Raw genomic sequence first — 14008 nt, forward strand, 5'->3', positions numbered from 1 at the left:
ACAACAATACACCGTCCAGAGCATGCACACACATACCCACACACTCCATGCCCAATCAGCAAGAAGCAGCCCAATCATAGAGGAGAATAGAGAAAAACAACATGACAGAGAAATGCAAAAGGCCATTGATCTGCTTCTTTAAATGGTCCATGGGAAAAGAGGAGTAATCGATGGGGCAGCCCTGAACCACCCTCTCTCACACCCACCCGCCTCCATCCCCTCTCCCTCTCCGTCCAAGTCCCAGGACACACACTCACACAATCACACACACACGGTCAAGGGCAAGAGGACAGGGAGCATCAGTGCCAGAGTCTCACACTATATTCCTCCCTAAAATCGGTCCAATCCCACTGTCCGAGAGAGAGAGAGCTAAAGAGAGAGCTAGAGCGAGAGAGAGTGTAAGCAAGCGAGAGATGGAGGGAGAGGGAGATCCATTTCCATTATTCCCAAGATGCAGATATTTAGCCTTTCGGTGAAATCCATTGTGTGGTAATCTCCTGCATAGAAGTGTCTGCTTATTGATGCCATTGTAGAGGACACTCTGTTTCCTTGTCTAACTGATGGGAGACCTTTATACTGAGACGTAATTGTGATGAGAGAGATGGCTGGATCGTGTTAAAGGCCCAGTGCAGTCAAAGAATGTATTTACTTGTGTTTTATTTTTTCCACACTATGAGGCTGGAATAATACTGTGAAATTGTAAACAGTTATGATAATGCCCTATTAGTGTAAAACCTGTTTTAAAAGACCACCTGAAATTTCAGTCTGTTTTGGTGGGAGGGAGTTTTGGCCTTCCATGGTGACCTCACCATGTAGTAAGTTAGTTAATAGACCAATAAGAAAGAGAGATCCAAACCTCTCTGCCAATAACAGCTAATTTTCACTTTTCTCTTCCACACTCAAACCACTCCCAGACAATTCTTGCTTGAGAAAATGCTCTTTGCTAAGAAGATATGTGTTTCTTTTTGACCATTTTAATTGAAAACAATCACAGTAAGGTACTTCATTGTTACCCAGGAATAATTTGATATTGAGATAAAAAAATAGCTGTGTTGGACCTTTAATAACCAGCTCATCCTCCCTGCTCGTGTGTGTCTGTGTGCATGTGTGCGTGTGTCTGTGTGTGTGTGTGCGCATGTGTGTGTGTGTGTGTGTGTGTGTGTGTGTGTGTGTGTGTGTGTGTGTGTGTGTGTGTGTGTGTGTGTGTGTGTGTGTGTGTGTGTGTGTGTGTGTGTGTGTGTGTGTGTGTGCATGCAGGTGCGTGCTTGTGAGTGTGTGTGGCTGATAAAGCAAGCCTGGCTGCGGTGAATGCTAATGAATGCATGATGTCCGTGTTAAAAGCCTGCATGGTAACAGGTAATAATAGTGTGGATGTCAGGTGAGAATGAAACACATCTGTAAGGAGCACACTCTGAACTAACACTCTGAACTAATACAGCTCTACCAGACACACACTCTGTCACCTAAGGCTGGACCAGGGTTGGAGCGGACATAGCTCTGTCTTATTGAGCAAGCCAGAGCCATTTATTTTGTCTTAATACACGGCTCTGGAGCTAGTGTTTGGGTACACATAGTGCTAGGCTGAGAACAGGCACAATAATAAGTCGGAGCTGGTCCAATCCTAGTTAATAATTTCTTGCCCCTTCTCTCCATCTTTCCCTTTCTTCTCTCTCTCTCTCCATCATCTCTCCCTCTTCTAACAGTATTAAGTGTTGAAGCAGGACCTGCTTATATTATTCATCTGATAATAAGGATTTTGTGCCAGGTCCACCTCTAGTCCTGCATTAGTTACTTGTAGGTGACACACACAAAGTGCACACGCTCGCCATGTGCACAAGCTCGCGCTCACACACACACACGCGCACGTAGGCACGCACATGCACACACTATCCAGTTCGCGTTGTCCACAATAATGACATCTAGCCTGGGCCCTTCACTCTTTCTCAATGTGTCTAAAAAGGTGTGTGTCCAGGCATGAATGTGACAGCGTGGGGTCTCAAATCAGGACCCCGGGGTTACCGTGTGTTGAACAAGGAGTGTGTGTTTGTGTGTGTCACTGCATGAGAAGACACGTTTCTGGGTTGAAAAATTCCAGATCACTTTTCGGAAGTTATTAATGGCATGTCACACATACACGCTTCGGCACACTCCGCATGAACATTGGGGAATGAACAGATTGGTGTTCAGACGACTTGAAGGGCTCTGTAAACCCAGCATGATCGGGTTGAGTATTCACAAAAAACTTACCCGGGAATGAACAGCGTCTCAGGTTGCCTGACGTGTACTGCAGGGAACGCACCCTGTTATGTGTGTGTGCATGTCTGAAAAACTCCTGATCATTCTCCCCCACCAGATTGAAACTCCTGTAAACCTACATTACTAACTCTCCCACCTCATCTAAATGCCTGAAAACCTTGCTGTGAGGAAGGCATCAGGGCATACGTACTAGGTGATGAAAATGCTAGCTGGAAAATGCAGTCTAATATTATTGCTAATTTGCTACCCAAGCTGCCGTTGTAAACACTAAAACAATCTTTAGGCTGGTTACAAAAGATATCGTTACTCTGTGTTCTTACTGTCAAGCATCCACATGACAAACTATGGTTTCCCATACTGGACAAACTGGTGAAACACATTTGCTTCCCTGCAAGTAGCTAGCAGCGTTGACGTTAGGCTACGCAATTCTAAAGACCCCACGGAATCGGGCGACTTCCTAGTGGCGAAAGTAGACTGCAGTCAAATAAGCCAGAGAATAATAATTCTGTAAGGAAAGTTTTTTTTTTAACGAAATAGAGGCATAACAAAAAAAATAAACATGACAGTGTGTGAATGATAAATAACTAGGCAAATGGCAAGCATTGGTTGAGTAACAGAGTAAGAGGCTACAAAAGAGGATTTTGATTCCCATGCAATGTTCCAAAAATAGGACTACTTCACTGTCAGTTTTGTCTTCTATTGTTTTTGGTATAACAGAAAAGCAATCAGAATGGAGAAAGCGCAATTAAGACCACCACTTTGAATTCATTTGTTGCCTTCCTAGTGTCACGCCCTGACCGCAGAGAGGCTTTTTATTTCTCGATTTTGTTAAGTCAGGGTGTGATTTGGGTGGGCATTCTATGTTCTATATTTCTTTGTTTTTAGCCGAGTGTGGTTCCCAATCAGAGGCAGCTGTCTATTGTTGTCTCTGATTTGGGAATCATACTTAGGCAGCCTGTTTTGCCACCTTAATTGTGGGATGTTGTCTTTGTTGAATGCATGTATAGCCTTCACGTTCGTTTTTGTTGTTTATTGTTTTGTTGGCGACATTTAAAAATAAAGGAAAATGTATGCTCACCACGCTGCACCTTGGTCCGGTCATTTTCAAGATGGCGTTCGTGACAGAACATCCCACCACAAGTGGACCAAGCAGCGTGGCCAGGAGGGGCAGACAGAGTGGAGGACATCATGGACCTGGGAGGAGGTGATGTCAGGACACGAGAGCCTGCCATGGAAGCAGGCAGAGGCAGCGAGGAAGGCGGAAGCAGAGAGAAAAGGGGACCAGCGTTACACAGGGTCACGGCTGGCAAGGAAGACCGGGAGGCCACTCCCAAAAATGTTTTGGGGGGGCACACGGGTAGGTTGGCGGAGCTACCTCCCCGTGCTCACGGTAGGGAGCGTGGTACTGGTCAGGCACCGTGTTATGCGGTGAAGCGCACGGTGTCTCCAGTGCGCGTTCACAGCCCGGTGTGCTCTGAGCCAGCTCTCCGCATGTGTCGTGCTAGAGGGGGCCTCCAGCCAGGACGGATTGTGCCAGCACAGCACTCCTGGTCTCCGGTGCGCCTCTTCGGCCCAGGGTATCCTGCGCTGGCTCTGCGCACTGTGTCTCCGGTGCGCCGTCACAGCCCAGTGCGTCCTGTGCCTGCGCTCCGCACGTGCCGGGCCAAAGTGGGCATTCAGCCAGGACGAGTGGTGCCAGCTTTAAGCACCAGATCTCCAGTGCTCCCCCACAGCCCGGTTCAACCTGTGCTTGCTCCACGGACCAGGCCTCCAGTAGGTCTCCCCAGCCTGGTGAGTCCTATGCCTGCTCCACGGGCCAGTCCGGAACCTCCAACGACGGGCCACAGTCCGGAACCTCCAACGACGGGCCACAGTCCGGAACCTCCAACGACGGTCTCCAGTCCGGAACCTCCAACGATGGTCCACAGTCCGGTACCTCCAGCGACGGTCCCCAGTCCGGAGCCTCCAGCGAGGGTCCCCAGTCCGGGGCCTGCAACGAGGCTCCCCAGTCCGGGGCCTGCAGCGAGGGTCCCCAGTCCGGGGCCTGCAGCGAGGGTCCCCAGTCCGGGGCCTACAGAGAGGCTCCCCAGTCTGGGATCGGTGACGAGGGTCCCCGCACCAGAGGCACCACCAAAGTGGGGGGAGCCAGAGGTGGAGCGGGGTCTGCGTCCCGCACCGGAGCCGCCACCAAGATAGATGCCCACCCGGACCCTACCCTATAGGTTCAGGTTTGCGGCCAGAGTCCGCACCTTTGGGGGGGGGGGGGGGTACTGTCACGCCCTGACCGCAGAGATCCTTATTTATTCTCTATGTTTGGTTGGGTCAGGGTGTGACTCGGGTGGGAAAATCTATGTTTTATATTTGTTAGTTGTTTTGCCGAGTGTGGTTCCCAATCAGAGGCAGCTGTCTATCGTTGTCTCTGATTGGGGATCATATATAAGTTGTGATTTTCCGTTTGGGTTTTGTGGGGTGTTATTTTCTGTTTAGTGTCTGTGCCTGACGGAACTGTTCGCTTTCGTTTTTGGATTTGTTATTTTTGTTTGAGTGTTTCTTGTAAATAAATATCATGAACACTTTCCACGCTGCGCATTGGTCCACTCTTCCTTCCACCGACAACGAGCGTTACTATCATCTGCATAGAAATGAACATCCGCTGTCTCAATATGATCCCCAATGTTGTTGATATATAAAATGAACATTTTGGGCCCAATATGGAACCTTGCGGAACACCTGAGCACACCTCTATAGACTCAGATTTACAACCATCCGCCATTGCACATTGTGTATGATTTGATAGGTAATTTATAAACCAATCTAGAGCATGACCAGTAATTCCATAACATTTTTACCTTTGCACCAACACAGCATGGCCCACGTTGTCAAATGCCTTCGACAAATCAATAAAGACAGGCACACAATGTAACTTCTTGTCAAGAGCAAAGTGCATGTCATTTAAAACCTTCAATGTTGCTGACATTAAACCTGATTGCATTCCATTTAATATGTTGTTCTTGGAGGTAGGCCTTCAGCTGCCTACTAACTAAGGACTCCGGTAACTTAGACAGACAACAGGGTTGATAATTGCCAAGTAGCGAAGGATCTCCACCTTTCAGGAGAGGCTTTACAAAAGGAGATTTCCATAACTTGGGGATTTCCTTAACATCAAGCGTGAGGTTAAAAATATTAAGGGGAGCAATGATGTCTGCAGCTAAGTGTAGTAGGCGGGGGTCTAGATCATCAGAGCCAGGGGATTTCTTTCTATCAATTTCTTTCAGGGCTTTACGCACATCTGAAACAGAGAAGGATGAGAAGGAAAACCTGGCGAAGGAGTGCACAGGGGTGTCAGGTAAATTCACAGGGGGCTCACTTAGACCTTTAACCTTTTCAAATCAACTGCCTGCATCTAGAAAATGCTGATTTAAGGCTTTCAAAATAGGGTTTCTCTCAGTGTCGACCAACAATTGTTTGGGAAGCTGTGTATCTTTTTTTGCACTCCAAACCCTTCACTACTTGCCAAAATTTGGAGGGATTATTTAAATTATCTGAAGTAGATCTAAGGTAGTGGTCTGCTTTCAGTTTTCGGGTCATAGCCACACCCAGATTTCAAAGACATTTAAAAGCCATCCAATCATCCGCCGAACCAGACCATCTTGCTTTAGCCCACGTAGAATTTCGTTCCATTATGATTTTAGTAAATTCATCAGGAAACCAAGGGTTATCTCTGCCCTTAATCCTGAATTTTTTGAAAGTGGCATGCCTATTGCACACATACTGGAATGCGTTGTGGAAGTAAGAAAAGGCCAATTCAACATCAGGGATTAATTCTATTCTATTCCATTCAATGTTAAATACATAATGTGAAAAACCTTGAATATCAAACTGCTTCCAGTTTCTTTTACTAATGACACGTGGAGATCGCTTAGGAATTTTGCCATCTCTCACATAGGCAATAGCACAGTGATCACTTATGCTATTTTCAAAAATACCAGAAGCATTAAAACAATGAGGAGCATTGCTTAAGATCAAATCAATCAAAGAGGATTCCAGAGGACACTTTACATTCAACCTAGATACACTGTTGACAATCTGACTGAGATTATAGGGATTTCAGTGAATTTTGAGTTGATCAGAGCTAGATTTAACCAATCCTGATTCAGATCACCCATCAAGACAAACTTAAGAGTTGACATGCTGTGATAACAATTTGAAAATACAATCCAGAGAGCCAACAGTAGCAGACGGAGGTCTAAAATAACACGATACAACAATATTTAAAGATGAGCCAAGGTTTAGCTTCAAAGACAGATATTCAAATTGCTGAGGTTTAGTAACAGAAGTCAGAACGACTGCAGAGAACTTGTCTTTTACGTATACAGCAACATCACCACCCTTAGATTTACGATCTGCACGAAAAACGTACCCATTTATGCCAATATTTTTGTATGGAATTGATTTGTTGAGCTTGGTTTCAGAAAGCATACATATGTCAGGGTCTGCAGTTTTTATCCATATATTCACAAAATCAAGCTTTGGCAGAAGACGTCTTACATTCAGATGCATAAACTTCAGGCCACACGGACTACTTAATTCGGTAGGGGCAAAAATGACTGGATTAGATTGCACATTTCCAGACAGTAGAAGCAGCAAGATAATGGCAAGTCTAGATCGGGGGTTACGACATGTGGATTTACAGACAGCACTTGAATGACAATCCACAGTCACAAGAGTCTTTAACGCCACATATTTCAAGAGATGCATAAAGTCCAGAAACATGGTTAAGTACCAAGAGAACAGTCTTGACATGTAAGCGCAAGAGTCCAAATTCTCCCATGTTGTTTGGGAGAAATGTGCAGAGTTCTCGCTTGCATTTACAGAGCAAGAGTGTGGTTTCTCCCAAGGCACGAGGGAGAAACAGTAATATATTCCTTAATTCACAGAGCAATGGGCTCTAAAAGTATCGCCAACATTGTAAAAGCCAAGGGTAGACAACAGCAAAATGAGCAACAGAGAGAGAGAGAAAACACAGCATTAAGCACCTACAAAGTTAACAGAACAATCCTAGATATGTAGCTAACACAACGCTAAACACTAATATTAAATGAGCTACGACTTCATCTAAAAGCATTCCTAAATAATAATACAAACATAGCAAGAATCACTAATCAAATATTCCAACAGCAGATCAGTAAAAAGTCGGCGGTGTATATGTATGATGTAGGCGAGCAAAGCGCCTGGGGGAGAGAGAGAGAGAGAGAGAGAGAAAGAGAGAGAGAGAGATAGACCGAAGGAGGAGGAGGCCGAAGAGAGGCCCTCAACTAGGCAGACATCCAGGGCGATGATAAAATAACCGTCTGTCGAAAACAAAACCATAACGGTGATACAATCGCTAACCAGAATGGTAATAAAGTTGCTAAAATCCAGGCCAGAGTGGATGGTCATGTAAAAGCACAGAGCTAAATGTTTGGTGGTAGCCTCTTCCAAGTTCAGCTGATGTGAGGCGACTCTGCGAAAAGCTGTCCATCGAAATATGAGAAATTACCGCTCACGTCAAATTTCAGTGAATGTTTACAGGTTGGAAAATACCCGGAAACATATTTTTCATGCAGTGTGTGTGTATGGGTGCGTCCATGTGTGCGTCTGTATGTAAATGTCTCATTAGAGTGGGGCCCGGGGTGTCAGGGTCACCTGGAAGTCAACCGGCCCTAATTGGGCTGATGTTGCCGTGGCAACCAGCTGGAAGGGACAGAGTGTGATCTGACCTGCTGGAGGGGCCATGTCACCTCCAGGCTGCCACTCTGACACACACACACACACACACACACACACACACACACACACACACACACACACACACACACACACACACACAGAGAAGTGCACATTAACGCATGCACACAATCACAGATGTGCACACACATACAGACGTACCACACATTTTCACTTGACCTCTCTCTCACACATGTAGAGTACACACCGTCACACAGTCAAATGCACACATAGACCCAGAGAGTCACACACACCCACACTGTCACTCTCCTTGTCCTCCCACACATCATCTCTGGCTGTGTTATTCTTGGAAAGCAGGGAATGAGGGAATGCTGTAGAATATTAAAGAGTAGAAGGACTGGGTCAGACAGACAGACAGGCAGACAGACAGGGGCAACCATGTCCCTGCGTTTTTTGGGGGGTTGTCTAGCAACCAGTTCGTGCTCTCTTTAAGAAAATCCCAAAACGTCAAGGTGATAAAGAGAAGTGGGAAGAACAACTACACTCTTAGAAAAATTGGTTCTAAAAAGGTTATTCGGCTGTCCTCAGGAGAACCCTTTTTGGATCCAGGTAAAACCCTATTTGGTTCCAGGTAGAATCATTTTGGGTTCCATGTCAAACCCTCTGTGGAAAGGGTTCTACATGGAACCCAAAATGGTTCTACCTGGAAGCAAAAAAGGTTTTTCAAAGGGTTCTCCTACTGGGACAGCCAAAGAACCCTTTTGGGTTCTAGATAGCACCATTTTGTTCTAAGAGTGTACCCCTTTGTTCCCTCTCTTTCTCTACCTCCTCTCCTCCCTGTGTCTATTGTTATCTTCCCATCATTCATCCTGTCTTTTACCTCTCCCTGAAGGTCTCTATCTTCTTTAATTTTATGTGCTAAGAATATATCCTCTTTCTTTTCCCCCTCAACTCTCTCGCTCTCTCTTCCTTATGTGTTGATACAGTAAATGTCTGTGTCTTTGTCTGTGCAGGTGAACGAGATTTACCATGACCACTCTCTGGGAGCCAGGATCAACGTGGTGCTAGTACGAATCATCATGCTGGGCTATGGGAAGGTAAAAGAGTGTTTTGTTCATGTTTTTTAGCCTATATATCCTTTTTACAGGTTGTTTTGACTATAGAAAGAAAATTCATGTTCATAATCTACTTCAGGTTTGATTAAGCAGAGCCTCTGTTTTATGAACATATTCCTTAAAAAGTTGCAGCCATGTTATATTTTATGGAGCATTTTCTGCACCCCTACACACACGCACGCGTGCGCACACACACACACACGCACGCACACACACACACACACACACACATACACACACACAACCCTCTCTGCACTCGCCGAGGCCTACAGCCTGTTATTCCAGTGGACTGAGCAAAAGAGGAACTAAAAGCATGTGGATCCCAGGGGAGGGTTTTCAAAGTCGCACGCCTTCACAGTTCATCACCGAAGCACATAGAAACACTGCCGTTATGCAACCGTCTTTTTCCCTGGTGGGCTGGAGCAAGGAATCATGGGAAGTCCAGACAAAGATAAACAATCAATGATAGCCGTCCCTCATTCATAAACAACCAGACAGACTGGCGGATGCTGCTCTGTAATTCTATCATCTATCTATCTTGATTAGATTAGAAGTTTAATAGTCACGTGTACAGGGTTGCAGGTGTAATTACAGGATACAGTGAAAATCTTAAACTCTGAGCTCCAACAATACATCCCAAAGTTAAATAAAAACAATAAATGTAATAATAAAGAATATGAATAAATATAAATGAAATATATACATATTAACACTGTAACAATGGTAAATGTCCATTGGGGCAGGGACAGGGTAAATGTCTGTTGGGGGGGGGGGGGGGGGGGGGGGGGGGCAGGAAACGGGAGCAGGTAGCTGACTAGTGGTGGCTATTCAGCAGCCTGATGGTCTGAGGGTAGAAGCTATTAGCCAGTCTTCCAGTTTTTGCCATGATGCTCCTGTACTGCCTGCTTTATAGTGATGGAAGTGGGGAGAACAGGCCATGGCTCAGGTGGCTGGGGTCCCTAATTATCTTCTTGGCCTTCCTGCGACCCCTGGTGTTGTAAGTGTCCTGGAGGGCAGTCAGTGTGCACCCGATGGTGCGTTCGGCTGAGCGTGCTGTCCGCGACAGTGGGGTTGACGTACCAATCTTTGATGAATCCCGACAGTATGCTCTCGATGGTGCTCCTGTATAACACTGTGAGGGCCCTCTGGGACAGATCGCATTTTTTCAGCATCCTGAGGTTGAAGAGTCATTGTCGTGCCTTCTTCACCACGGTGTCCATGTGGCTTGACCATTTCAGCTGCTTAGCGATGTGTACGCCAAGGAACTTTAAGTTTTTGACCGTCTCCACAGCATCCCCGTGGATGGGGGCTTGCCCAGCCGGATTCTTCCTGAAGTCCACAATCAGCTCCTTTGTTTTGCTGACGTTGAGGGAGAGGTTGTTTACCAGGCACCACACCATCAGAGAGCCTACCTCCTCCCTCCTCCCTGTAGGCCGTCTCGTCATTGTTGGTAATCAGGCCTAATACTGTTGTGTCGTCAGCAAACTTGATGATGGAGTTGGAACTGTGTGAGGCCATGCAGTCGTGGGTATACAGGGAGTACAGGAAGGGACTGAGGACGCACCCTTGTGTTGAGAATCAGTGTCGAGGAGCTAATGTTGCCTACCTTTAGCAGCTGGGGGTGACCTGTCACGAAGTCTAGGACCCAGTTGCATAGCGATGAGTTCAGACCCAGGGCCGTGAGCTTTGTGGTGAGCTTAGAGGGGGCTATGTTATTGAAGGCCGAGCTGTGGGCTCTCGAGTGGCTCCGCGGTCTAAGGCACTGCATCTCAGTGCAAGAGGTGTCACCGCAGTCTTTGTTTCAAATCCAGGCTGCATCACATAGGGTGGCGGACAATTGGCCCAGTATCATCTGGGTTTGGCCGGGGTAGGCCGTCATTGTAAATAAGAATTTGTTCTTAACTGACTTGCCTGGTTAAATAAATAAAAAATAAAAATTGTCGATGAACAGCATCCTCATATGTGACTCACCACCTGGATTCAGTCTTATGTAGAAAAATTTGAATTTCTGTTTTTACATTGGATAAAAGTAGAGACTCAGAGCTACAAAATGGTATATCATACACTGCATTTGAGGAACAATTGGAAAGTTGATAAACTTGTAAACTCACTTCTGAGAAAATGGCATTTTAGTGTTTCGGTGAGAGAGCTCTTCTTTGTCTACACCCATTCAGCATCGTTCACACCCTCTTAAGCTTTAGCCCCACCCATCTCCTTGCGTTCAGAGCACACACTTGACGCTCTGGCCGGTGATTTGTTTACCTCTGGATAACATGAAAACAGCCTAACCAGCTCTGCTGGCAACAATTTCATTCTGCTTTTTTGCCGACGTTTACTGACACCGGCCATATTCAACGGGTGTTGTACACTTTAGCTTAAGACATGTAGCTAAATACCTAGGTAAACATTTAACTTAGCTAGGTAAACAACATGTAAGATCACACATCACGTCACACCACCTAACGTTAGCTAGGGAGCCAGCCAGCTAACGCTAGCTAACCGTACACTTTAGCTTGAAATGAAACCACTTTCTGTCAAAATTAGAAACGTGTACTGTAATATCTGAAATGTAGCTAGCTAGACTATCTTACATCATCATGCATGATGGACGCATCTCCCTGTCACGGATCCATGCCACAAATGCCCTTAGTTTGAAGACGTAATCCGGAAACAGGTGTTTTCCCATCTCATTAGCTATCATATTCTAATTCCACTGATTTCAAAACTCGATCCTCCTGAAAGTGGAGAGCAACAGGTATGCAGCTTTCCAAATCATGTCCAATGAATTGAATTGAATCTATCTATCTATCTATCTATCTATCTATCTATCTATCTATCTATCTATCTATCTATCTATCTATCTATCTATCTATCTATCTGTCTGTGTCTATCTGTCTATCTGTCTGTCTGTCTGTCTGTCTGTCTGTCTGTCTGTCTGTCTGTCTGTCTGTCTGTCTGTCTGTCTGTCTGTCTGTCTGTCTGTCTGTCTGTCTGTCTGTCTGTCTGTCTGTCTGTCTGTCTGTCTGTCTGTCTGTCTATCTATTTGTTATTGTGTGTGCACATGCATGTGTGTGGTATGTGTGTGTTTGTGATTGAGGAGGGACAACCCCACAGGATGTTACTACCGATAGAGCATGGAACTGATACTCTATAGTATTCCAAACCTCTATATTTCATCATCTACTTAATATTCCCTTCGGTTGACACTATCTGGCCAAGCTGCAAAGCGGAAGTTCTACAATTTATCTTCTTAAAATCTGATTTTTAACCTAACCCTAAGCTAAACCACCCTGCTAACCTTATGCCTAACCCTAACCTTTCACTTCTTTCTACTCTCCTCTCTCTACCTTGTCTCAATGGAAGTTTTCAGAGTACAGACATACACCCAGACACACACACACACACACACACACACACACACACACACACACACACACACACACACACACACACACACACACACACACACACACACACACACACACACACACACACACAATTGCACACACATACAATTGCACACACATACACACACTCCTTGACCGGCTCTCGTGGCCCCACCTCTATCCGCATGCAGCTCAGGCCAAGACTCCGGCTGTCCATCATCCCCAATTATCTTGGCAACGGAGAAGTGTGTTTGAATGTTTAATGACGAGACAGAGGCATTGATGCGAGTAACCAGTCTTGTTCAGTACATTTGCAATACATCCGGGTATCTCAAGCACACCGGTAAAAACTCTGGAGTTGCAGTAATTAACATTTACCGACAGATGGCATCACTGTGCCATCTTACACCCATAATAAAGTGCATGGGCAGCCTGCAGATTGGTCAAGCGACCCTGAACGCACACGTACACACTCACACACACACAGATGTATGTTAGTTCCCCACATACATTTCTTACTCCATCATTTGACCAGAGAGGCGGTCATATGTCTTCACTGCAGGACAGAGAAGCAGAATTGAACTGAACAATGTGTATGTGTGAAAATAGAAAGTGGGGGTGGGAGGGGGGTGGAAAGAGAGAAGAAAAAGGAGTGGCTGATACATTGAGAAAGAACAGGAGAGGTGACGGAGAGAGAGAGAGAGATAATGTAGGTCTATATGTGGGAGTATGCATTATTCTGGGAAAATGTAACCATTGCATAAGAAATTCTTATTTCTATAAGTATGTATGTTTGGGTTCATATGTATAAAATAAATTGTTGTGAATTTCACAGAATCAGGAAATGCAGTATTGTATGTAAGAAAATGACTCTGCAGTAGGAGAATATGTGTACATCTTAAAATTCTTGTAGTTTTGTCTAAGGCAAGAATGTAAGTACCCTATAACACCAAAGGTATTTTAGCTCACCTTGGCATCTTGCGGGTCCACCCTGTGGCCAACTGCTAATGCAATACTGACACCTGCTGGACACATCAGTAATAGCGTGATACATTTAGATACGCTCTTGTCAATGACTGAGCCTGATTTTTTTATGTATTTTTATTTCACCTTTATTTAACCAGGTAGACCAGTTGAGAACAAGTTCTCATTTATAACTGCGACCTGGCGAAGATAAAGCAAAGCAGTGCGACAAAAAACAACACAGAGTTACACATAGGATAAACAAACGTACAGTCAATAACACAATAGAAAACTCTGTATACAGTGTGTGCAAATGAAGTAAGGAGGTAAGGCAATAAATAGGCCAATAGTGGCGAAGTAATTACAATTGAGCAATTTACGCTGGAGTGATATATGTGCAGATGAGGATGTACAAGTAGAAATAGGCGAAGAGTTGATTGAAGAGACACATGAACTTCTGACTGAACATCTGCTACAATTTTTTCACCTCTTTCCTTTCCTTTTCTACTCTCTCTCTCTCTATATATATATATATATCTAGTCTATGAGTCTGATAGAGTT

This window comes from Salvelinus namaycush, chromosome 5, assembly GCF_016432855.1.
Source record: "Salvelinus namaycush isolate Seneca chromosome 5, SaNama_1.0, whole genome shotgun sequence".
NCBI classification, from domain to species: Eukaryota; Metazoa; Chordata; class Actinopteri; order Salmoniformes; family Salmonidae; genus Salvelinus; species Salvelinus namaycush.